Here is a 24,705-nt window from a genome sequence, read left to right on the forward strand (position 1 = left end):
GGATAGTATTGACGCTTTTCCTAGCTACATGGCTGTAAAGTCTGATGTTTCAGTTACAATACTTCAACAGTAAATGCGCTACGATCGTTGAAATGATTTCGTTCAGACTTAGAATGAAAATGCGTAAAAAGATTTACAATGTTTTACGATTACGATAACGGCACACATACTACCGAAGCCCAGATAAAAATGAATGAATGAATGCTATTTATGGGAGTCCCAAAGATAATTCTGTCGCTGAAAAGTTCGATGTAACAGATTCTTCTCGTAGCGTTCGGCCAATTACCTTAATGTCTCGTCTCTTAACGCCCTTAAATAAGGCTCAATGGAGAGATGTCAAAATCACGTGTCACAAATTCTGTGCCCGGGATATCTGCACTAAAGAGATTGTCGGAAAAACGACTATAAAAAGATGTTTGATAATAAAAACAAGGATTTTTTTTAAGCGCTGATAACTTTTTTAAGCACCTAATATGTGTGTCCCCAGAAGCTGGGCACCGTAGTGCAGTATTTTCAGTTTACAATATCGGGTACTAGAGTTGTACATTAATTTTCAATATAAGCGTACGTTTATAAAGTCGATCATTGCGACTGAATAGTTTGGCAGCATTTCACTATGGCAATAGACCTCTCTAACTTTGACTTAAGTTGATTTGATTATATGAAACCTACAAAACGTTAAGTTGTAAGTTCAACTGCACCTCTTGTAAACATCGTGATTTGTGTTCACTGCTTATGCAAACGTGCATTGCTCGAAGAATCATCGCATCTGTATACTGTATATATATGTATATATAAATGGGGTCCCTGCTGCTGAGTTTAAAGTAGTGATGCCTTGACAGGGACGAAGTTTGCACTTTATCGCTAGAAATAAATAGTAGATTTCATCTATCTGAGCTGTGAACGGTGAAAAAAAGAATGGTCCACAGTTGACACTTCAGCAGTGTTAATTATTGGCCGTCTCGTTATTACTAGAGACCCTATAACATTATCCATTACCGCCGTGCTCGTGCTAATCGAAGTGGTGTTATTAAATCAGTGATACAGCTTTTGACGATTAGTACCGAACGATTTTCCAGAAGTTCAAAAACTTTAGAAAATAAGATCATGTTCATTTTTCAATTGTTTTTTTTCACCCTTTTCTTTGAAACTATTTATTCTGCGTTACCTTTCGTAATTGCTAAATATCAACTTGTTATATAGCCACTGTCAAGTTAAAAATGGCGCCCTAACTGTAAAATACATAGTTCTAGCTAATACGAATCGCCCCTCTAAGATGCTCAGTAAAAAGCATAAGTTCCAGACAGATCGAGCCGTTGGTGACAGTGAGTCTCCTCTCCACGCGACCAGGCGAGAAGGGCAGCCCTTCTCACGTAGCGAACTAAGATTTCTAAATGGCAACTGTAGAGCGATTTAATGGATAGCTATAGATTAAAAATTGAGGCGCCATTTGAATGATAGGCTAAATATATCAAAAGGTGTTTCGTATGATTGCTTGAGGCCGTAGCTATGTCAGAGACATGTTGTTTTATATTATTTACAGATTTTTGTGTATGTTAAATGTTAAGCCTTTTTTGACGTCTTCCGTTTAGCGCATGCTCAAGGAAACTTTTCAGTTTGGCCTGATGGTGTGAGTGGTTACTAGAGAAACTGAGACTACGTGCATATTATGTTTTGTTAAGTGGATCAGAGATACAAAAAAATTGATGGTACTCTTGGGCTTCAGTGCATTGATTGCCTTCATCAAATGCTCGTCCGGTACACTCAACGCAATGTTATCATGCGATCACGTTGGCTAGCGTAGAGCGTTGACGATACGTATGACGACCTGTTTATTTAAAACTACGTGCTTACCGTTCCGCTAAAAGTACTCGAAGTCGTTAACGATGTGACCACGATGTACGTATAATTCTGGTGTTATCGAATGTCGTTCAATTACGGCTAGGCTAATTTACGCCAATCGAATGGTATGCTCCCCTGTGGGGTTTAAAAGTTCCTTGTCGTTGATTGCCCCACGAAACGTTCTAAATTATAGTTAGCATCCTAGGTGTGCCATAATATTAATGCACGAGTACTGTATAATATAGTAATGATCATATCGTTTGCATGTGGCAGTATTACAAATCTGTGAACTTTATTTTCCAAAATCGAACAACTAATTGGCACAGACAGAGAATCAATATATTCGATCTAATTGCCTCTAGCATACATCTGTATATATACATATAATGTACCAGGTGCTGCTGCGACAATTACAGACAAAGCTTGGATAGAATAGCGTGCCAACCGGATTAAACACGTGACAAGCTAATGCTCTGATAGGACCAAACTCATACCGAGAACTTCAACTTAGCTTGGACATTGATTGGTCGGAACTTGCATCGTGCATACTTCTACAAATCGTTGCATATTACTTTTCCTCGGAAAAGGTCCCTTGTATCTCAATGCCGACAATATAAAAAATGTATGTTGCTCTTTATTACTACGTTTGTCTATAAATATGCTGATTATAATGCGATACCTAGAAAGCCATTACCTGACGCTAAAACCTACTAATATATAAACAGTATTATCGGGTTGTTGAATCATAGAGCAAGCCTAGTAAGCGACAAGGGCGAACTGCGGTAGTGCAAATGCACCTTCAAAGAAACGCTTGTCATGGTGTGTACAACAGGAATATTATATAATTTTTTGAAGGTGTACATATGGGAACACTAAAGGAAAGTATCGCTATGCCAACACAGATATATCCAGATTCATATAATCAGATTTGTACGATGTAATGACTCAATAGCACAGTTCGTGTTGTATTTAACGGGGCCAGGTTATATAAACCAGAGCGAATATTAAGACAGGAAGTATTAAATACCAAGAGCAATGGAATACGTTGAAATAACAGGTTAACAATGCAGTTCGACGTTGGCCTATGGGCTATTTGGAACTGCCAAAAAATCAGTCTCGGATTCTGTCGCCACAAGGAACCCTCTTATTTTTTGATCGTCAAATGTGTAATCTGTGGGTTCTCTAAAGGCCTTGGCGATGTTGTACAAACCAGGCCTCAGAAATATAATAGGCACTAATAAAATTCGATCGATGGCTTTTGCTGTGATTTTGCCAAAGAAAGGAATTTCTCTCATTTGTCACTGCGTCCGTGTCGAGGCAAGGTATCGCTAACGCTGATCGGTGTCACCCCTTACGGCCGTACTTGGCTTACGTATTGCATGAATTTCGTCTATGACGGGATGTATCATGTTTTATCCTGGGATAATCGAGCTTTTGCTAGATTTTTCTAGCCAGTAGCTTTTCTGTATAGAACACACGGGAAAATAAGCAGATGTATCATCGTGACTCGAATCGCCTGTACAATAGAGAATACCGAGAAATATCTTTTAAGCAGTATAAATGATTATTATAATAGTAGAACAATAAATAAATGATGTTTTAGGTTTTTGACGACCACTTCTTTTCATTGATGAAAAGGGACGTGCTATATACAATATAACAATTCAGTTATATATATATATATATAACAGTTTTGTGTAATTGTCCATGTCTGAAAAAAAATCTCTCCGAACCTATAGTCGTCTGCAACATTGTTTCTAAAATGAAAACACATCCAATTCTCTCGGGGAAGTGAGAAGATAGCAATAGAGTAAGTGTTATTGTGTTTGAGAGCTCGTGCTGCCTTCAGCGTCGAGTTAAAAACAAATCTCTCGTTGACAGTCTCGTATTATTCGGCATGACGTTCGGATATAAATACAGAATACATTGTTTCCTATTACAACGAAATAGGCTCAGAGCTATTCGCATCATTGCCATCGTCGAACGTAAAAATTGACAGCTGTTTCAGTGTTGGTAATGGTACTGGTCGTACCAAAAGCAATGAAAAGAACTTAATAATAGAATTAGTACCGGACCGACCCAAGATCCGTGGGTCTTAGCTCTATCCTATCCATGAATGCGTATGGATTTTTTCTTGTTTCGGAAAGTAAATCGCTTCATTTTTCACCAAAGTCTCCATATTTGCCCTAGTATGGCTATTCAAATAAGAGCAAACTACATTTGAATCTGGCGCTTCTGTGTGTTTTGCTCTTTGTCCAGAAGAGTTTGCCATACGACTCTACCCGTAACATACCATAGATATCAATATATCGCTGTTCAGCAATCTCACATCTTCAGTGAGACAAGGCTACCCTTCAGGAAGATCTTCAAATGTCTTCACATTCGGTATTCGCTCCACCGAAAACGGCTAGCATCGTTTCTAAATTTTATCTGGTAATAGTGATTCATCGGCAAAATAGACATGTTATTGTACGTTTTTATTACGCATCACGTTCCACATAACCCTTTTACGGTATGAGACCATTCCAGCTCTCACCAACAAAGCGACGGTGTCACCACATCATTGTAGATCTGTTCCGTGAATTTCCACTGAATTACTGTACCCCACTATTACGTTTTGTGCGATTTAGCATCCTATCATGCCCCATGGACCTTCCATCGATGTCTGTTACCTAGATTTTGTTTATTATTACTATTATCTATTATTAGGTTAAAATATGGTAAAATACAAGATTATACTCAGTTGCTAGATTATGCTCAGTAGATTATATATAACAAAGCTGGCCTTTTTCATCGTTCTGCCGCATGTCAGCGTCGGCAGGTCATCGAGGCAGCAGCGTTCGATGCGTCGTCCGATACGCTATTAGTTTAGTAGTTTTAAAATCGTACGTGGATGGCGTATCTGGCAGCATAGACGTCGCCTCGGCCATTTTTCCCCCTGCTTTGATTTATTTTGCCACTAGCAACGGGATTAGATTATACAGTGAAATAGCTTGTTATTATGTCTTCTATTTCTGCTGCAAATGATCACATTGAATGGTGAGGACCATATAGTGCGGCGTGTGATAATCACGCTTCCATTTTGGTCATATTATAAGAAACAAACGTATAGGAATTGCGGTGTCCTCAGCCATAAAAGGCAGACACCTCACATAGATCCGTACAGATACTAGGCGAGTATAGACGTTGCCGACAATGTGTACAGAACCACAAGCAATCGTATAATTTTTTTGTGTTGTTTTTGTTAATATATTTATATCATGCATTAAAAACAACAAGCTCTGCATGAATTTCAGCTGCCTTAAAGATATCGGCGAATTCTGCTTATTTATGTCTAGAATATTTTCTATGTATTAGTAATATGCTTCTCTTGGCGCAAACTGAATTTGACCTGAGGTGTTATCATTGTAGTATATATATATACATACACATACATGTGCGTGTATATATATATACATATATATACACACTAGTGATCGTCGGCATTCTTTTATGCTGTTTTACGTATACGACGATAAATTGACGAATCAGAGAGTTGAACATTGCTCAATCTCACTGCACGACAAATGGACTTTGTAAAACACTTTTGTTGTAGGAGAACAGATTAAAACAAAGAGAAGAAAGATAAATATGATATATAAGATAATTTCACAGCGGCAAAGACGTGTAGCATCACGTGTCTGTCTCATAGATTTAATCGTACGCCCAGCATTTCGTCGTATGTTATGTTAGCCCGGTAAGAGAAACATGACGTATCTTCAAAATGGGCACAGACACAGGCGCCAACGGAGCGACGAGTGACCATTCAGCTGTCCATACTCAAGTTCAACTAGTAGAAGGCAAAATTCTGCGGTAACGCCGTCTCAATTGTTGCTGGTACAGAGATATTTGAATGGTGACTAGCACACAGGTTGTGGGGAGCTAGACGCTTTGAGTATGAGCATCTAGTAATAATCGTCAGAGGAGTACATGTACAAAAAGGTGCACACAACAAACTATTGCTAAAGCAATGTGTAACACGTATTTACATTATGGTTCCCGCCAATTAAGAGGACGGCTTATATTATAGCGTGGATATTTTATATATGCGTGCTTATAGGAAAACGTATAAATTGACCTAAGTAGTAGTCAGCAAAGAGCAGAACAGTTGCTTTATCTGTCGTTGTACGTTCGAGTTAATATGTGTATTTGCATAGACCAGTAGATATAGATGTATTCTATAATTATTATTTCAATCAAAAAATCCTACAGGATGTACCCCTTCACTACTCCACTTCGATGCCATCCCTCACTTACAATCTTACTAACAATCAGTGTGGCCCATGCTGTTCATCCTAATAAAGTACAGTATACTCATTACAGAGTCGTTCCATAGAAACCGGCTGATATATGTCGGATTCTCTAAGCGCTGTAAACTTTTCGACTTCGAACGTCTGTCTACCACGACAGTTTCCTGCAGGATGGTGGCGAGTCGCGTCATGCTTATGTAATAATTCATAATAATGCCAATACCCTTTGAAAACACGGAACTAGGCTCAACATGTCGATTTCTGCAAAACTTCATTATATATTGATAATTAATGAAATATTTCGCCTGGGCGTATGCGCCCCCAAAAACATTAGATTGAGATCTACACACCGTATGTGCGAAACCTAATTCGACTATTCTTTGAATTCGTGGTACACTTCACTTTTATTATCTTCATGTGCACATCCAAGGCGCCAAGTATGGCCTGTTTTGTGAGAATGCCTAGGTATATCAGCAAGGCGTAGCAATACATTACATGTAACTATTTCAGGTTATGTTGCTGTGCCGGCACGCGTTACGTGCTTGCGTACCACGTTACTGTCCTTATAGGTCTTACTACATCCTTTAAATTATTTAGGTTTACACGCGGCGAGCATGTCGCCTGTCCACGCTGTCTTTTCACATAACGATGCCCTACATAAAGTTGCGCCTTGAGATCGGAATGAAACAAATCAGAAACGCACTACGGCCTTTATTTCTGCCTTATTGTACTCGAGCACCTATGTAACAACTATCATTGCGATAATAATATTAATAACAGTTATTCTTAAAAGCGTCATCAAAGAAGAAAAGGTAACCTTAGAAACTACAAGCCCAAAGAGTCACGGGTGTTTACACGAGACACCTGCGAATACTCAACGAGCGCTTTCGCCCAGAGCCTTTTTATTGGCTTACAGCAGCTGTTGGACACGCTATTTCGAAAGAACGTTTTACTCTTCTGTTTACAAGATGAGAGTTCTTGTTATTGACGTGCGCTTATGACGCATAACGGATCTGCATTCGCGTCTCGTTTCCATCTCGGAACACATTTCCACATGACATAACGTATATTTCCCCTCTTCAACGCGTTCGTCGGATGTTTTGATGCTGCTCCTACCATTGTAGATGCTTAGCCTATTTGGGACAACTTATGAGTTCCCTGAACGAGGAAAAGACAACAGAACCTTTGCGTTGGTGCAAATGTCGTGGATTCGGTGTGTTGATGGGCAGAACGTTTCACCTGAACCCAAGAAAAGCAACTTATGTAACCACCCGTTGATGCATCGCTACTTGCGACGCGTGCTTTCGAAGTGTTACGAAACAGTCTGTGGAAGAGGACGGCTTGGGGAGGACACTGCAATTAATAGACTGACCGTGGCCTCCCCCAAACGAGGAAAAAGTCGACCTCGGAAAAACTGCAGAGAGAAAGGGCCGTCCAGACAAGGGCCGAAAAAGGCGACACCAAAGGCGGGTGAGCGTCTGGTTGTTGAGTCAAGAGGAATCGTAGCGAAGGGCAACCGGTGCTTGCTCTATGTTGAATGTCTCATAGCTGTTGGAAAAGCAATGACTCGAGCGTAATAGCAATAACAGCTTCGTAAAGAGTAGGTACTTTCATCTCTGTATTTACGAGCATAAAGTGTAAAATATGCCGATTCCAAGCTATAGAATATGCATTAGGTTCTGACTCAGCTGCGTAGGTAATTACGAATGTTGTACTTCTATTTGTTTCGCAGATGTATTTATGTCTTCGTATTCATCTCGAACTATATTATAATTATCAATCAGTTTATTAGTTAGAACTATGTGAAAATAATTGAAACAGATACAATTTAATTTTTTCCCATTCGGATGACTAACGAAGATAGGATCTGTAATTATCTGCGTCTGGGCACACCTCCACTGTTCTCGTTGTTTGGTTTTTATATATAATATCACCCTATCTCGTGGGCGGTACGGTAATACATTTTCGAAATTTATTTTGTCCTTAGTTGGCAGCCTTAGCTCATTTAGTAAGCCTAATTGCCCTGGTTACATGGCGGTCAAGTACATGGCAGACCTCATAATGGTATGAAGGATAACTTAGAAATTCGTAGGATTGTTCTGTTTCGAAACGGCCCACTCGCCACGCTTGGAGCTGGCTTTCTGCAGAAATGCTTAACCCCACTACCGAGCGTACACCAGAGATATTTGTTTAATGTATGTAACATTTTGTGGGTTTGGCGCCTGTTTAAGCGTGTGATGTGGCAATCTTTGTTGTTGGACCCATTGTGCCGTATCCCTTCACGGAATATGCTACGAGAAGATGCTCCGAAACATGTAGCTATCGATTATAATTTCAACATACAACAACATTCTCTCTCAAGCTGAAAGCAGCCGAAAAAATAGTTTATCATTTCTCGCTACCGATAAATACTGCAGCTCATGCTCTCGCGCCTGTATGTACAGTGAATCTGCCTTTGATGCACGTACCCCAAGAGCGAGGCAACTGCTTATAGGTTTTTAGCTCCATTTGGGACTCGTCACGGCCTTCCAGAGGAGGATTGTGGCGCATCGCCTTAAAACACGAACTTACACTGATAGCGATTTTGCCCTGGGCGCTAACCCCTTCAGATATGTCCATTGGCTTCAAACTGAGGTTATCCGCTAAAAGAAGTACCTCAGGTATCCGAAACATGTCGATATTGTTACATTTAAAATGGATTCATTATTGAAGTTATCCGTTTCGAGGACTGGGCATATGATTCTATGCAATCGAAGCTGCAAAATTATATATTGTGCTAGAGCTAAGGCCCACGAAGGGCGTGCTCTAAATTAAGTAAAGATCGTGGTATATCTATTTCACCTTCGTACGTTTAATCAGCTCAGTGATTGGCACTTACAACTTTAGTCACCAACACAACAGTGAAACACAACGTCTGGTTTTATACATTGATGGTTACGAGGACTCGAAGAAGCAAAATGTGTACAACTTTCCACCAACTTCTATTTTGATTACTATATCATTCATGGCAATTCGTATCATAGCGTAGAAGTAATTTATATGAATTCAGTTCAGTGTAATTTTTTTGTAATATATTAAAGGGTATCGTAATTAATTCCGGCCATGCTTTAGCGTAACACAGATGCGTAACTGAAACTCGAACTACGGCTGTTGTATCTCGAAGTGGAAAGCGTCTCTTCTGACTAGCAGAAATCAGCATAAAGCCTATCAGGACAAGTCCTAAAAGCTCCAAGTGTGCTAAGCTGAGGGTTCACTAAACGAGTATGTCTGGACCGCTTTCGACTGCTTCAACCTCGCTCAACTATATCCTCACAACAGCACACGATGAGACAAATAATTTATTGAGGCCTAGAGGAGCGAAAAGTTGAATGAGAATAGCGCTGGTTCAGCAGGTAGACGTACGCTTGATTACAATAAAAGGACTATGGAGAAATATCGATTATTCTTCTGTCTTCGGCTATATTCAATACGTCTATTACATTATATTTGACTTAAAAGAACGTCATCGGTATTATTCGACGTTCACCGAATTGAGCTTAACACGGGCAAGAACGAAATTACCGCTCCAGTCGACCAACAGACTAGAGTGAATGCACCACTCGTGCAATGCACAACTTGTCACTTTGCATTGCGTTTCCAGTCAAGAGACGACACCCCCGGGCTTTCTCGTACTGATTGGCCCCGCAGATACCAATGGTGAACTACAGGGCACTCTCTGATACCCATTATCACCCAAAGCGGTATGCTCAATACGAAATCTGTACCGCAATAGCCATACCGGAAATGTCCTGTGACTTTTCGGTCAGGGTTAGTGGCAGTCGTGTTTACTCATCTGAGCCTGCGTGACGGCAACAATAACAACAACAGGCCAGATATAACTTAATTTTAGCGGCTTTGTAGCACACAATATCCAGTTGGAACTGCGCTGAAACCCGTCTGTCTCGAACTATAGGTGGTTCTTTGTACCACCGGGAACTCCCATTGTACTCGGTAACAACTTCTGATAAAAAGACAGTCTCTCTTGGCCCACCGATCGTCTCGAAGTGGCTTTCGGAGATGGCTTCGGCCGATCGTGAAAACACCACAATCTGTTCGATTTTAAGAAGTTTTAGGTTTACGATCGTGGCTGAGCAGCAGGCACCTGAGAGATCAGTGCTACAGCTTCTGTCTTCAGTCAGAGAACAGAGCGCGCCATTCGTCACTCTTTTACTGAATGGACAAAATGCGGAAACAGAAATATCTCAGTGTCGTTTTCCGCCATTCATAAACTGGTCCGAGAAAGTGGGTTTACTGTAAATTGAATTCACTATCCTTCGGCCGTTGATGTACAGGTAGGCCAGAGAAAGGCCAGTCGGGCCAAAGCTACTTGAATCTAGCTCGGCAACTAGAACAAGTAAGTTCACTGGGATTAGATATAAACGAATGGATCTAGCCAGGGTCAGGGGATTTTTCAGATCATTGATACATCACAATCCGCACGGTCATGTCGAGCTTAGTTTTCTCACTGAAAATGGACGCTTGCCTATCTTGACATAGGGATCGCGGCAGCCTACAACCAAAATAGAGTACACGCTGGCAACATGACATGAGTTTAAATAAGAAAGCATTTTAATCATCTGTTCAGTGTTGACATGTTAAGTTTAATTAAACGCAACACGTATGTATAAAACGATCGATTTGCGTATGTATGATCAATTAAGTTAGATCTTTGATGTGGTCAAAAAGTCAACTTTTGTTGCTCCTTCAGGTTAACTAGATTGAATGAAGTTTTCGATTTCGATGTAAGTATCAATACTTTCGATATACACGGGCATGTTGGACACTGGCGATGTTCTTTGCCTGTTAACGGTATGATGCTTCGTATATATATACATATATAATAGTGCAGAGCCAGCTAGTTTAAACAATATACTTCGTGCTAAAAGGTTTTCCAACGTTAAATAGCGCACACCCATAGAGCGGCCGAACAGTTAACACATCGGAAAAACAGGAATTCAGTGGATATTAGAAAACAAGTGTTCCGAGACAACAAGATAGCCCACTAAATTCTAAGCGAAAAACTGTCGTAGAACGGATCTTAGATTTGGCACGCCGCAAAAGTGATGCGGGCACACACTTAATTATATACGGCCAGTCGTTTCTTCGTAGTGATTATCGTCTGAGAGTGCTTTTCAAAATAATATTTTCCAAAGAGTCAAAGCCCAGTTCCTGTCAGCTTAGAAGATAAACACCAAGGATATAGTGTTCTGTAGGTTGTAAGCGCAGCCCACGTAAATGAATAGAAAAAACGTGCATCAATTGAGCATTTTCCGGGGCCTATTCCTACTGAGAATATATCTTGGCTGAGGGCGCAGATCAACTTTTGACTTTCATCAACTCCTGTGAAAGTTGCTGTTGGGACGCGTTATGACCGAGCCTGCGGTATTATTATGAAAAATGAAAAGCGTATTTACCAAAACTTTTTCTTGCCATGACCAGGTAAAAATCATCCTGTTATATTAGACCATCTCGTACTGGTGTTGCTTTATCCCTTTCGATAATATGGAACCTGAACATTTAAAAAAAGAGCTTTAATCTTTGCCATATCAGGCAGCCAAGCACAAACGTGGATTTACTTTAAATTAACCGATAAACGGCTTATAGCATTACAAAGGGGCACCCTTTCACCCACCTTAAGGCTGTGTGTAATCAAAACAACAGGAGGCAACGGCGTCAAGCATAACTTGTTGATGGCAACTTAAAATAATTCCATAGCATTGATATAATTCATGTACCTTGTTTATATATTTGTCATTTTTTGTCATAATATTTTATTGCGGTTAAGCTTTGTCTTAAATTGATGGATGGATCTACATGCAGCATCCGTCGATTAGACGTCGTTGCAGCTCAGATCGCTTTCAGCATGAAGTTACTTTTCCGTAGCAAACAGCATTGTAAAAAATGAACCATACTAATGAGAGCATTAGGGATTCAATATCATTAGATAGAAAGATGCATTTCTGCTACAGCCCATAATGGCGTTATGGAACCTCAATGGAAATTAAATAGAACCATAGAGTTTCAACAAAACGTACTGTCACCCTGAGCCACTTGACCGCTTGATAATGACGAAACGCAAATAGAAGGTGTGTACATGAGCCTAATCCGTTTGTTTCAATACAGTAAATCTTGTTCGGAAGATGCTGTCCATTGTTTGATGGAATGAGCTCCGGCTCATAGTTATCATAATTGAATGAAGTATTATGTGAGTCCTCTTTCTGTCTTCAAAACAGGAGCTGGATAAAGACCACTTACTCAGGCGTCCTCTATTGAGTGGGACGATTCGGTTTCTCTATTGGAGACCACGGCAACCCTTCGTTGCAAAAATCTCCAACAAAGTTACGCACAACGTTTAACAATAGGGTTAATAAGTTGACGATTCTCACAGAACATAACGTCTTGCTTTCTAAGCATAAAATGGCGAGATATTCAGATGACCATTGTTCTTATGAAGTACTCAGGATGTTCTTTGCGCAGATGCGACCCTTACATCTTAGCTACCAACGTCGATTGTCGGTAACGCTCCAAGAAGCAATATTGCAAGCATTATTGGCAAGAAGCAATATTGGAGGAATTCATATTTGTCTGAATAATAGTGACGTTTTCTGATTTTTTTTCATGAACTAATTTGATTTGAGGATCGGAAGGGTAAGTCAGCATCAGACGTATAGGGTATTTGTGGATGGATGAGCCACGAACGTTCTGTTGTCAAATATTTATCCACGTCGTCTAGACTAGAATCTCGTTCTTCGTGCAGATACACTAGAATAGGACAGATAAACTTGGTTGCGGGTAGACAGTGATGGGTCTGTCGGCCGTTGGCAATGAACACGTAAAATACGGGGCCACCCAGTTCGAACTGCGTCATAAAGAAAAGCTGAATGGGGTAATCAACGTCTGTGAATAGAAGGACATTGTTATGCTATTACACTTTAGTGGCGCATATATAAGTACAGGAATCGTTGAGCGAGCTACTTGATGAGCGGTTATTGTGTCTTTTGTAAAATGCTTTGTAACTAGCGTGTTGTTGTTGTTGTTGTTAAAAAAAAAACTGACCAACTTCGTTGAGTTAAATAATACATTTTTAAAGGAAGATTAATTCTATATGGTTAGTATGTTGTTTACTTCAATATCCATATAGCTGGTTAGTACTGTCCATATACGCTTGGTCGCCATGAATGGGGTCCCTGTTTGCCCCATGCACATGAGACGATAGGACTTACTAGCCTTATGTATCAGGCTAAACATGAGCAACATCACAAGTGACAAAAAAGCTTTCATTTGAAAAGACAGGAGCCTTCAAAGACCTTGACTTTTAATTAAAATCAATTTATTGTAACAATGAATGCGGGTTAGTGTTTGACCTATAAAAAGATCCTTCTGCGTAGATTTACGCATCCCGAGACGAATAAACTGAATAAATGCTAAAATAGAAATAACTAGTTACCCAAAAGCGTATATATGCATTTCACTAATCAGGAAGTATTTCCACATAAGGATCCATCGCTGCTCTTCACCGTCTATATGCCATTATTGACATAGTTTAGTAAAAATAGTAGTAAAACCGGTAACACCAAATATGGGATAGCAATGAACAAGAAGCCTAAAGAAGGCTACTACTGTCTATCCGTCATATTCAATTTACCGATAACTTCCGTATCAACGAAGCGAGCTAACTGCTTAGAGACGGTATATTCCTGAAGTGTATTGTTATACAATAATGTACCAACAGGAGTAGGTAACTATACCATAGAACAATTAACATAGCGGCAAGGACGTGTATGCTTAAATGTATTGATAAAAATATTCTAAATCTTCAACTTTGCTAGTTATACTGCAGCAGTCGTGTAGGAATTGCGTATATGAGGTAACAGCACAAAAAAGAAGAAACTATCACGAGTGCCACCTTGAGGATGAGCGATCTATCCGTTTTGTCGGGCGTCGTCAGAACTGTAAATCTGTGTTCTGTTATGTACGTGTTAACGTAAAGAGATGACAACGGATAATCATTATTGGCAACTCCTTTAGCGGGCTACCTTCTTTACTATGCATATTGTATATCGTCTGTACTCGCAGAGTAGATCACCAATTTAGTTCTTTGAGGGAATATGGTCTAACTTATAATGGATTTGGCTAATGTCATGCCGCTCTGACTCTACCAGACGAATTGTATAAAACGACACAAGAATCTGTCAGTAATAGGTTGCAGGTTCTGACTGAACCCGATCTTTGCCAAGGATCTGGCAAGAAAATAAACATTCTGATTAAAAACAATGTCTCTATACTTGAGTCGTAAGCAGCCCATTTTTTTTTAGTTGTCCTTTGTTGAAATTCCTATCAAACTTCATTTATTTTTCGCTCAAAACGAATAGTACGAGTTACTACGTTTTTATATGCATGTTTCGCATGCCTATTAGATTTAGCACTACAGTAGATTTATCCATAGCAGGAGGCAGATGCAATTTACAGTGACGCCTATTTGCTATCTCATTGCCAGCCCCGAATCCCACTCCTATCCTCCAGCTTTGAGTAAAGCCTATTTTGTATGTGATAGAAACATCATATTGGCAAGCACGTTCAGCTAGCGTGTTCTAACGCCAAGTTCACCGACAACAACCTCTGAAGTTACAGAAGTCAAACTGAAGTCCGAATCTCTGAACTAATAGGAGCGTTCAAAATGAGTCGTTGACAATAGTTATAAACTTCATGGAATGTCGCTTTGGACAGTCCCATGACCTTCCGGAGCTCCAGCCACAGCGTATATCTGTTCTGGGCTGGAACTTCCTAATATACCTGCTCTGAAAAGCCACTGTGCTTTGTGGCCTGCTATTGTCAATAGCTGACGACTGAAGGCTTTCGTCGTACTTAACTATCGCCTTCTACGTTCCGCCGGGTAACCAAAGCATAAACATGAATGCTAATATCAGTGAAAACATTTCTTGGAAGCTATTAGAAAATGACCCTACACAAACTTTACTTGTCAATTAAATAGTTGTATTAATGTTACAATTAGATAACAAAGCGTCGAGGGACCCCTGGCTTCTATGGCTTAGATTCTATTGCTATATGAGGGAGAGAGACATCAACGCCGCCTCATGGACGAGTGCACGTCTTGCATGTGCACGACTGAAATCCGAAAAAACAAGTCCTATTTGCGATAACACCTCATACCCTGCTGCAATCGTACACTGCTCTCTCTCGCAGCGTCTATAAGCCTCGAACTAAATAAATGAGACAATAACGATGGCGACGCTTTGATAGTTGACGAGACAGAAGAACACCAACTGGAGAAGGTCCTTTGGCGGAAGCGTTTGCTCGTTTCAGTCAATAGGCAACGCATAGACGTTGACTCGCAAACCACTAACGTATATGCCACACTGGAATAGCCGTTCGTACGTTATCGTCCAGAAACGACGGAAAGGGTTGGGGAGACGCGTTGCTTTACGACGAAAGAGGCAGTCCTAATAGAGGAACAAAGAGGCCAGCCGAACGCCGTCTTTGTTCTATTAACTAATTTGTCACCTTTGTGACGATCCGACTGAGATCATTGAAGATCGGTGACCATTGAATAGAAGAAAACATGGAGATTTATTGTTGAGGAAATACTGGGCAAATTGGAAGGGCTAATCTGTCGAAGTGTATAGGGAATCGCCCCCAAATAGATGTCGCGCGAAGGATTGAATAAAGGAATGCCGGAGATGATTAAACAACCTGTACAAAATCACCGATGTCGTTTATCGACTAAGCAGACCTTGATAAAGCGGCAATAAATTACTTTACGATATATCAGCCTACGACTATAAAGCGTAATGTTCGTGTGGAATGGCCTATGTACAAACTGTCTCAATACCATCTACAAATGGATTATTAGTCTGAAAGGTGCTGCGAGTTTTTGTGTGATCTATCGATACGTCATACGTAAAGACACTCTACAAAGAAAATAGTTAAGGTTTTGTTGGTTGTTGTCAAACAGCGGCTGACGTTCAATTCTTCTGCATCTTCGTACTATATTTAGGTAAACTTATATCTTTATTTGGCTATATTTTTAACTAGTTAAGTTAATTCAAAGTGTTTTAGATTTTACTGCTTGTTAACCTGTATCTTCCTTCCGGAACAGAGCTATGTATCTCGCTTGTCGATGACGGGGATCAATGCACGGAACAATCCCGATTCTCAGGCGCTATAGACCGTACGTACATTGCAAAAGTAAATCTACAGTTTTACTAACTGCGCAAAGTGCTTTACGATTTCGTATCTAGCAAGAAATTAATACGTTATCGAGTTAAGTCAAGGACACAGTGGTGTATCGGGTGTGTCTATCTACTCCACTAGTGAGCGTTATATATTATACTGGTAAAGTCTATTTATGATTATTGAGCCCCATTTTTTGTTTTTATTTTGTATTCTCTATATTTAAGGATTACATATCGTTGGCAAGCTATTCTGTTGCCCTAGAGAACTGTTGTCGTCGTTTTGTTTAAGTCACAAGTATCAGCCTTCTGTGGGGCCTTAAAGATGGCGATCATTTCTTACAGTACAATTGATATAAATATATATAGAGAATTTTTGCACCTTTTTTTACCACCATATCGGAAGGTAAAAATAAGTGTTTTCTATACTTCTAGCAGAGAAAACAAATATGAGGTAAAGCAGGTGTGAAATAGATATTTTCTGTTACATGACATAGCCCATCCTCGAGATCGTGGAAAGAATATAATATTGTGACTTGAATGAAATTATAACGCCATCTTTGTTTAGCCACGAGGGTGCTTCTGAACGTTAAGGAGCACTTAACTATGTCCAAACGAAAAAAGAAACAACGAACCATAATGGCCATCCTGAACACACAGGCCTACAATATCCGCGCACACAAATCGTCAACTAATTCTTGTTTCAATATATAACACCGAGCTTAAAACTGTTTTATAGCGTTGTTACCAGGTCGGCCATCCAAATGTATGCCATTTCGTCTTCCTTTTTAATCGAGTCGTCGGTAATTAAATTCCGTATGTGCTCTATGGCATCCTTCACAGGGGCGACGCAGGCCTGCAAGGCGTAAGCTAGTCGCGATCCTATAAGAACAGGGCTTGTGACTTCTGTGCGCTCGTTTTTCTGATACTCTATGCTTTTTCTCAATAAATATCTCTTAGCGTTCCCTTACAAGAGATGCTGTCTTAACCATATAAGAGTGTGACCTAACAGACTTTGAATAAACGTCTACAGCCTTTTTAAATACATCCCCCATTGCCTGTGGTACTTCGATGACACAGCTGAAAAGCCTAACTTGAAACGGTTATGTTTTTAGTGTGAAAAATTGGACGCAAGCTACCTAGTAGGCTTTATATCTATATGCTAGACAGTAGGCCCTCGGAACACATTACACCCAAAATGTCTAGTAGATTAATTATTAACCAAATGTGGAAACTCAGATATCTGTTAGTCTTGCTAGAAGTTTGACGACAAAGTACTTATACTACATTCCACTAGCATTTTTGCATGCTTTCTGAGTTAGGTGCATTCTATGTCACCAGCTACATATGGCATAAGCCCGACATTTTGCATTCCCTAGTCTGAATAAGCGTATTATAATCGTTTTTACTATACTTCCAAGCATCGTAGAAATGCTGGAAACAGCATTATCATAAATGACAAATCGAAACTAAAGACCAAATTAAATAACCTTAAAATATAACGATGCGATTCCTTGCTGAGCGTATCAGACTCAGCAGAACTGGACAGACGGAAGTATAGTAAATCAATTTAGTGTATAGGCGATTAGTTTGTAAAGTACCTTAACTTTGTGCCTATTCTTCACAGCCAAATTAAATGTAATCGATACATTTTTGTCTCGATTCTAAGTAATAAATACGTTTGTAAATGCTTATCTGAATTTAATTTACGCAGTTACTACATTGTGATAATGAACACGTTGGCTGTAGCCAATGAGGGCCCGCTTTAGCCGGGGTGATGCTATATAAATTAAGTAAAGGCAGCGAAATGCGCTCTTCTTCCAAATCCAAAATCACCGTGATCGGTGTTTTGATGTGTGAGCTAGTGTCTACGCGAAGCGACGTTTTCCGTTAAAGTCGACGAATAGTTCACCACCGAAAGAATACTGCTGAAGACACAATACTAGGCTTGTTTCTTATATATGTACTCTGTCAAATCCTTTGAGTAGCTCTCTCTGGAAGTTTAAACTTGTGGAAGGCAGAAAAGTTCGATTATAAATCGGGGAAATGTCAGTTTCAGATCTACAGTGTTTCAAATAATTTCCACATAAGCCGGCAATAACCGACTGGTATTATTGCTTCTACCCACATTGAAATGAAGGCACAGTTGGTCGCATATTAGTCGAAGCAGCCTCCTAGTTAGCTGTGATTTATCGCACATGCATAATACAACGTAAGCTAGCCTAGAAAGGCGATAATTTTTTGCAGTATACTTGATACAAACACAGTAGCACTCTTTTTAAATCTGGACGCTTTGTTTATCGGTTGTACCGAATCGCTTGCTAAAACATTCGTTTCTAGTTATAGATTAATTTCGAATCTGCCCTATCTTGCTCTTTGTGATTTTCGTCCTTATTCCACGTAGCTGAAATAAGTATAGAGAGATGAATGTTTGAAAAATCATAGAACAAATCGAAGATGCAGCTCAGAGAGCTGATACAATCTTACGCTGGAAAATGTTTCCAAGAGTTAGTCCAAAGGCGATACGAGTGTGTTTCATCCGAAGTGAGTACTTTGTTAATTTTTGAGATGCATTGATCTATCTTGTTATGGTATAACGGTCAATACTCGAATATTGTTTGTTAGCAATGGTCTCCCACATCGCCTTGTAAGGCTGAGCACTTTTCACACGCCCTGCGGATGCTTTGTGAATCTTGTTTCTATCAGGCATTTGATGATACCAGAGTTTTTCTTCCTTTCATTCAAATCATGCGGTCTTGGTAGAAGTAACAAACGAACAAAGGCCAGTTGCATAAGGTGACATGATGATAATTATCAGTTCGGCTGTCGCCATTGTAACCATAGAGACGTGATTGATCACAGCACGCCACACCCTTTTCCCAGTCGACATTTCAATGTTAAGATAATAGTAATTAGTAAGATAATAATAATAATAATAATTAAGTGCGATCAGCATACGTTGAGTTTTTGCTATGCTTTGTAATTTTTCACCAAGCCATATCTTTTCCTTGGTTACTTACACGCCATCATTGTTTGGACAAATACAGACCATTGCTATGAACAATGCTTAATCCTATTCTCTTTCTAACATTATGCTGATCTAGAATTATTTAGAGAACTGAACCAACAGAGAAAATTTGAAAAAAGCGTAAACACGCTTCGTTTCGTGCTGGGAACTAGCCTTCTGACGAAATGCATCACGGCGGTAACGGACGTAAAACTAGAGACCTTTTGTAGACAAGGTCTGTAAAAGGTTTACGTCAGATCTTTGGCTATCTGTAACTGTATTGACTGTGATTAGAGACCAATGAACGTAAAGGCAAAATTATCTTAAAAAAAGCAAAAATTAGTTAAAAATCAACGCTCACTGATTCAGCCTTGACCTCCCGAATATGAAAGCGCTAATAGAATTTGTTACAAATTAATGAAAATATTGGACGTTTTGAAAAAGTAGATCGAAAAGTTGAAAGCCAAAGAGAAGGTAGTAGCACATCGAGATTTGAAACGGAAGAACTGAGTGGCTGTGATCTGTCTCCGACTACAATCTCTAGATTAAAATGCGTGTGCTTTCTGTGCGTGCGTGTTTTGGGGTCTTTTAGGGGTTGTTAGAGTTCTTTCCGCTTCACTACTGAATAGCTCCGGACAGCCAATTTTATACCTTTAGTACTCGAGTAAGGAGGCTAAATGGGTAAGGCGTTAGGTTTGGCCTGCCTACGTATGTGTATATCATCATCGTTATATATATATATAATGTATCATATGAGAGCGCGACATTAGCATTTTACGTTCAAGCGTTTCCGTTACTGCTGTAAATCGGCGTGCTTACGACGTGACGAATGTCAGCAGCAACAAGCACGTAAACAGACGAACTCAATGCAGTTATCGTTCGTGTTATCAACTCTGCTGGCGTCAATAACGTCACTGCCTACATAGCTGACGTCATCGCTGCCAAGCCAGGCCGTGTTTTGGCAGAATTAGTAACAACCTGACCTAATATCTGAACGACTGGCTTTTGTGTTTGGTTAAAAATATAAATACTTTTCTTTTTCGCACCTTGGCTGGCGTTGCAATAACTACAGACTAAACAATGGCAGCTACAAGAGGTCTTCTGCTACCCCGCCTTCTCTTCATAAATGTACAAAATCTTTAAGCGGCTCTAAAGGCCTACAATAAGGCCAAGCATAAATGATCGTTCTTTCCCGGGCCAGTCGATACCAGCGGTGCACCAGCCTGTACAACTAAGCAAGTTACGCTAAAGATTTAAGTTCCTTAGAATGTTTTACTAGCTTTCATAGATTTTTTAGAGGTATAATTAATGTTTAAAAGGCCATTACCCAATCTGACTTTTAAGGACTCGTGTATCTCCTTGATAAATTAAAAGTTATAGGCGATATGAACCCATGTACTTATTGACTGCTGCTCTGTATTGGCTTCTGCTGTACTGAATTTTCCATAAGTAGCACTCGATAGCTTCATAATAACACGCCACAGCTGTTTTCTCAAAAATAAAATGGCCAAGATTATAAACATAACGACCATATGATAGTCACACACGAAGCATCGTAGACATGAAATCCATTGACTGGGCGATAAAGTTTAAAATAGCTGGCCGTAAGCTGCGATTATGAAAAAAATAATGCAATCAAATTTAATTCGTTTACCTTTATTTTTAATAGTAAAAAAATTCATACAAAAAATAGTTCAATGGTACAATATCCCAATATCAAAAAGAGCATATCGAGCCATACAACATAATTTCTTGCGAGGTAATTCACAAAAAGATTACATGTGGCTAGCCTGCAATGTGGCCTTCGTCAATCAGCATAACGTACGCTCAAACTAGGTTTGTCGGGTACCTGCCAGACGGTCCTGCTCTCATCACGAGGTTCAGCGTCTAATGTAACGTGGCCTGTCGCTTTGTCCCTCAGGCGCCAACAGGTGACTGCCTCACAATATAAATCGTGGGAGCGACAATAGCAATTATTTCGAATCACGGGGTCGCGGACGTTCACATCTACTCATGGTAGACTACTAAAGTGTTCTATACCCTTCTTCTCTATATCTGGGCATTTCCTTCGACCGTCATTCACCTCGGAATTAGGTTGCCGATTTACGTTGATCTTGACGATGCCGTACTTCATCTAACGTTACTGCATCGATCGTACGAGCCCGTAAGCTTCTAGGCTCGTGATTCGAACTTGTAGTACCTGCAATTCTACACTCGTTTACCCAAACACAGAGCAGAGGCACACTGAGGCATAGACGTCTAGGTGCACTGAGTGAGGAATAAATATAAAAAGAAATCATTCTTTGAAGACCTTCATCCTTTTAAAGATACGAAGCGCGAAGGAATTTCAGAACAAATAATGTGATAATTCTTTTACTATTGCCGGTACCAAAATAACGGTTTCATATATCGATGCAAAGGTTACCGTATCATGCCCCATGTTTACGCTGGTAATATTGACAGCGGCGACATCGATGGCGGCTCCAACGAGGACGCTGACAAAGTTGCACACAAAAGGAGAACATGAAAGATGCAGGACGCGAGAGAGAAGGAGATACAAGAAAGTTTATAGTACGCCACAAATAGCAAGGTTCGTATACTCACTTGTTGCTTCGGATGGGAGCTAGGGCCATGGGGCATACATTTTTCTTTTGTCTACGGCTGAATTGCGCGAGTCGTCAGCTATCGTATGTAGCAAAAAGAAGGTTGGGACAGACAGGGCAAGGAGGTATGGGGTATCAAAAGGTTTCTCCACAAAGTTACGATTGTTCACGACGGAGAAGGCTTCTAAGCAACAGTCCGCTTGCCCTTCAGGTAAAAACATTGTCTAGCTTGCGTGGCTGACCCCGATAGCTGGCTAGATGAGTTAGCGGACCTCGATAGGTTGTTCGACTAGCAACAGATCAGTGGCGGCTTTGTTGCCATACACCCCCACTCGTGCTTATTGCCTGCACCCGTTATCTAGCATTCTAGACTGGCTCAGCTGTTAACGAGTTCGTCAACAGCGCACTCAGGGCACATGGCAGCTGGGGTCTGGATTCAATGTAGTCGATGTTTGTCGACACGCAGGGCCGCCACCGTCAGCGTATATAGAGCAGAGTTAACATTTACATCGGCAGTCCGAAAGACCGAGGATACGAACGGTGGAATTTGCTTTCGTTCTTCGATCAAGCGGCTCCTACTGCTCGTGTTGAACACGCATTTCTTGCTGTTATTGTGCCTCCAAGTAGTCAAATGCGACTGAGATCAAAGTCGCTTGGAAAAACAGCTTAGGAACGGCCTATCGCCGCAGTAATCGCATATGCATTTTCGTACATTATATCATTAAGTATCGGCCAGCTTTTCTCAAGATAAAAAGTCGTGAAGTAACCTGTCAGGCAGGACTTGGTCCATACGTTGATCTAAATACGTTGACCCGGGAGGGAGATTCTTGTCATGTTTAATACATATGCAGTTCTTATCTTTTGTATAGGTTTTATACTGTCTGTACATGAGACATAGAGGACTCAATCAACGTGGTGAAGGTCAGCCCTTGCTCTAAAGTGCAGTGTTTGTGCCACTAATGATGACTATCTTAGTGTCGTTGGTGAAAGCATATTGTAACACGGTGTCCTTAACTTAATGGTAACAATCTAAGAATAAATGACTGATCGTCTGGACCATTGATAAGTCCTACTCGTCCTGTTTCAAGTGTGGCTTGTTAACTACATACTTTATGCTGCTCTGTTGTGTTGTGTTTTGCCATACTGTCCAAGGTCCTATCATCATCGTGTATGTACGTGATGTCCAGATCTAATCGATAGCAACCGTGCCAGCAATATGTTTACTAGTATCATCATGATCATCACTATGGTGTCTGGTAACGGGAAGTGCAACAGCACCATCTTTTGCAAGAATAGTACCAAAAAATTGCTAACTCTTAGCGTTTGGGCCAATATGGCGTCCCCTCACCATCAGCCTGCGCTAAAAATCATGTGGCCCTTGAAACGTTGAAAAGGCGAGATCATGCACGAAGTGAATAATCACAATTGCCGCTATTGACCACGGTCAACTGTACTGTTCGACAGGAGCTTGTTACCATCACCATCAGGGCACTACTGCTGGCTACTCGAAGACGCCAAGCGACTCGCAGGAACCCTACGCTGGCCGACCCATCTGCGACGCTAGCGGCAACTGCAACGGCGCAGGCAACAGAGCCAGCAACGTAGTACTTTGTAGCTTATCGAGGTTTGGCCCAGATACTTGCGCTAACCTAAATGTCAGGAGCAGTGGCCGTTCGCACTCCGCGTCTGGATGGCGCCATCATCAACATCGTCAGCCGCAGCAAGAGTCTTCCGATGAACAAGGATTCTTCCACTTCAGCCGTGTGGAATAACAGCAGCAGCAACAATTGCTATTTTCTTCGCCTTAGTCGTTGGCCCTATGGCCGCAGACGCAGCGGTAACAAAAGTAACAGCGACAAAAAGCCGCGGAAGCCCACGCTCTCGCCTGCAGCTTCCACTCGACGGGAGGGGAGGAGGTGGCAGCGGTACACCGCCACGCGGCCGCTCAAGGAGTCGCTGCCATCATCAAAGACACTCGCTAAAGACAGGAATCAAAAGGCAAGCGCAACATTCATTGCGGCGCTAAGCATCGGCGCAGTTCGCGCAAAACAGTTCACCTAAAGAACCGTGTTTATTGCCGCCGCTACCGTCGCCGCCATCTCCATTGTTAATTACGAAAACTCAGTCTTCACCACGTCATTCAACGAGGAACCACGGATAGCAAACACAGACTCCTTCGAAACTCGAGAGAACGCATTACGACAATTTTGTGCTTCGTTTTAGAATTAATACCAAAAATATCGGTCGTACAAGAAGCAGAAGTGATAAAAGTCACTGCGGCAATTGTTTCACCGACGATAATCGCGGCAGTAGCGAGCTCAACGACATGTCGTTTGTACCGATCGTCAACAACAAGTTGAATGTATATTCGGAACGTCAGCCAATTAGACGACATTCAGTTAGTGCGTCGCCGAGTCGGAGTCAACTTGTTGTTGAACGCAAATGTAATAGTTTATCGGTTTCACCATCAAAAAGCGGATTAAGAGGCCTGCATGGCTCCCTCGGATCATCGCCAATGTCGTCATTTATTAGTGCAATTTTCAAACGGAAAGCGAAACAGCCTCATCTACCGGGCGAAAGTACCATTGAAGTAGCAGATGAGGCTCTGCCGCAGATCCCTGGGGTCGAACGCAGCCGAAGCATAGATATACCTCGACCTATTTTGAAGGGTAGCAATCAGGGTCTGCAGACGCTGCCCGGCGATTCCGAGAATGATGACTCGGATCCAGAGATCT

The 24,705-nt window shown here is 40.9% G+C and overlaps 1 protein-coding gene across 5 annotated transcripts in view; it reads left to right on the plus strand.

The window, feature by feature from the left end:
* LOC111265506 (uncharacterized) overlaps positions 1-24,705 on the plus strand; it is a 97,154-nt gene that overhangs the window by 26,225 nt on the left and 46,224 nt on the right. Inside the window, exon 1 of one of the 5 annotated variants that reach the window (XM_086970520.1) lies at positions 1,427-1,899. The exons of 3 other annotated variants lie outside the window; for them this stretch is intronic. The gene's annotated coding sequence lies outside the window, so the exon portion shown is untranslated. Of the gene's footprint in view, positions 1-1,426; positions 1,900-18,828; positions 18,905-24,705 lie in introns of those variants that run through there. One more of the 5 variants, XM_086970523.1, reaches the window with a different exon arrangement.

This window comes from Varroa jacobsoni, unplaced genomic scaffold (genome assembly GCF_002532875.2).
Source record: "Varroa jacobsoni isolate VJ856 unplaced genomic scaffold, vjacob_1.0 scaffold_977, whole genome shotgun sequence".
Classification (NCBI taxonomy): domain Eukaryota; kingdom Metazoa; phylum Arthropoda; class Arachnida; order Mesostigmata; family Varroidae; genus Varroa; species Varroa jacobsoni.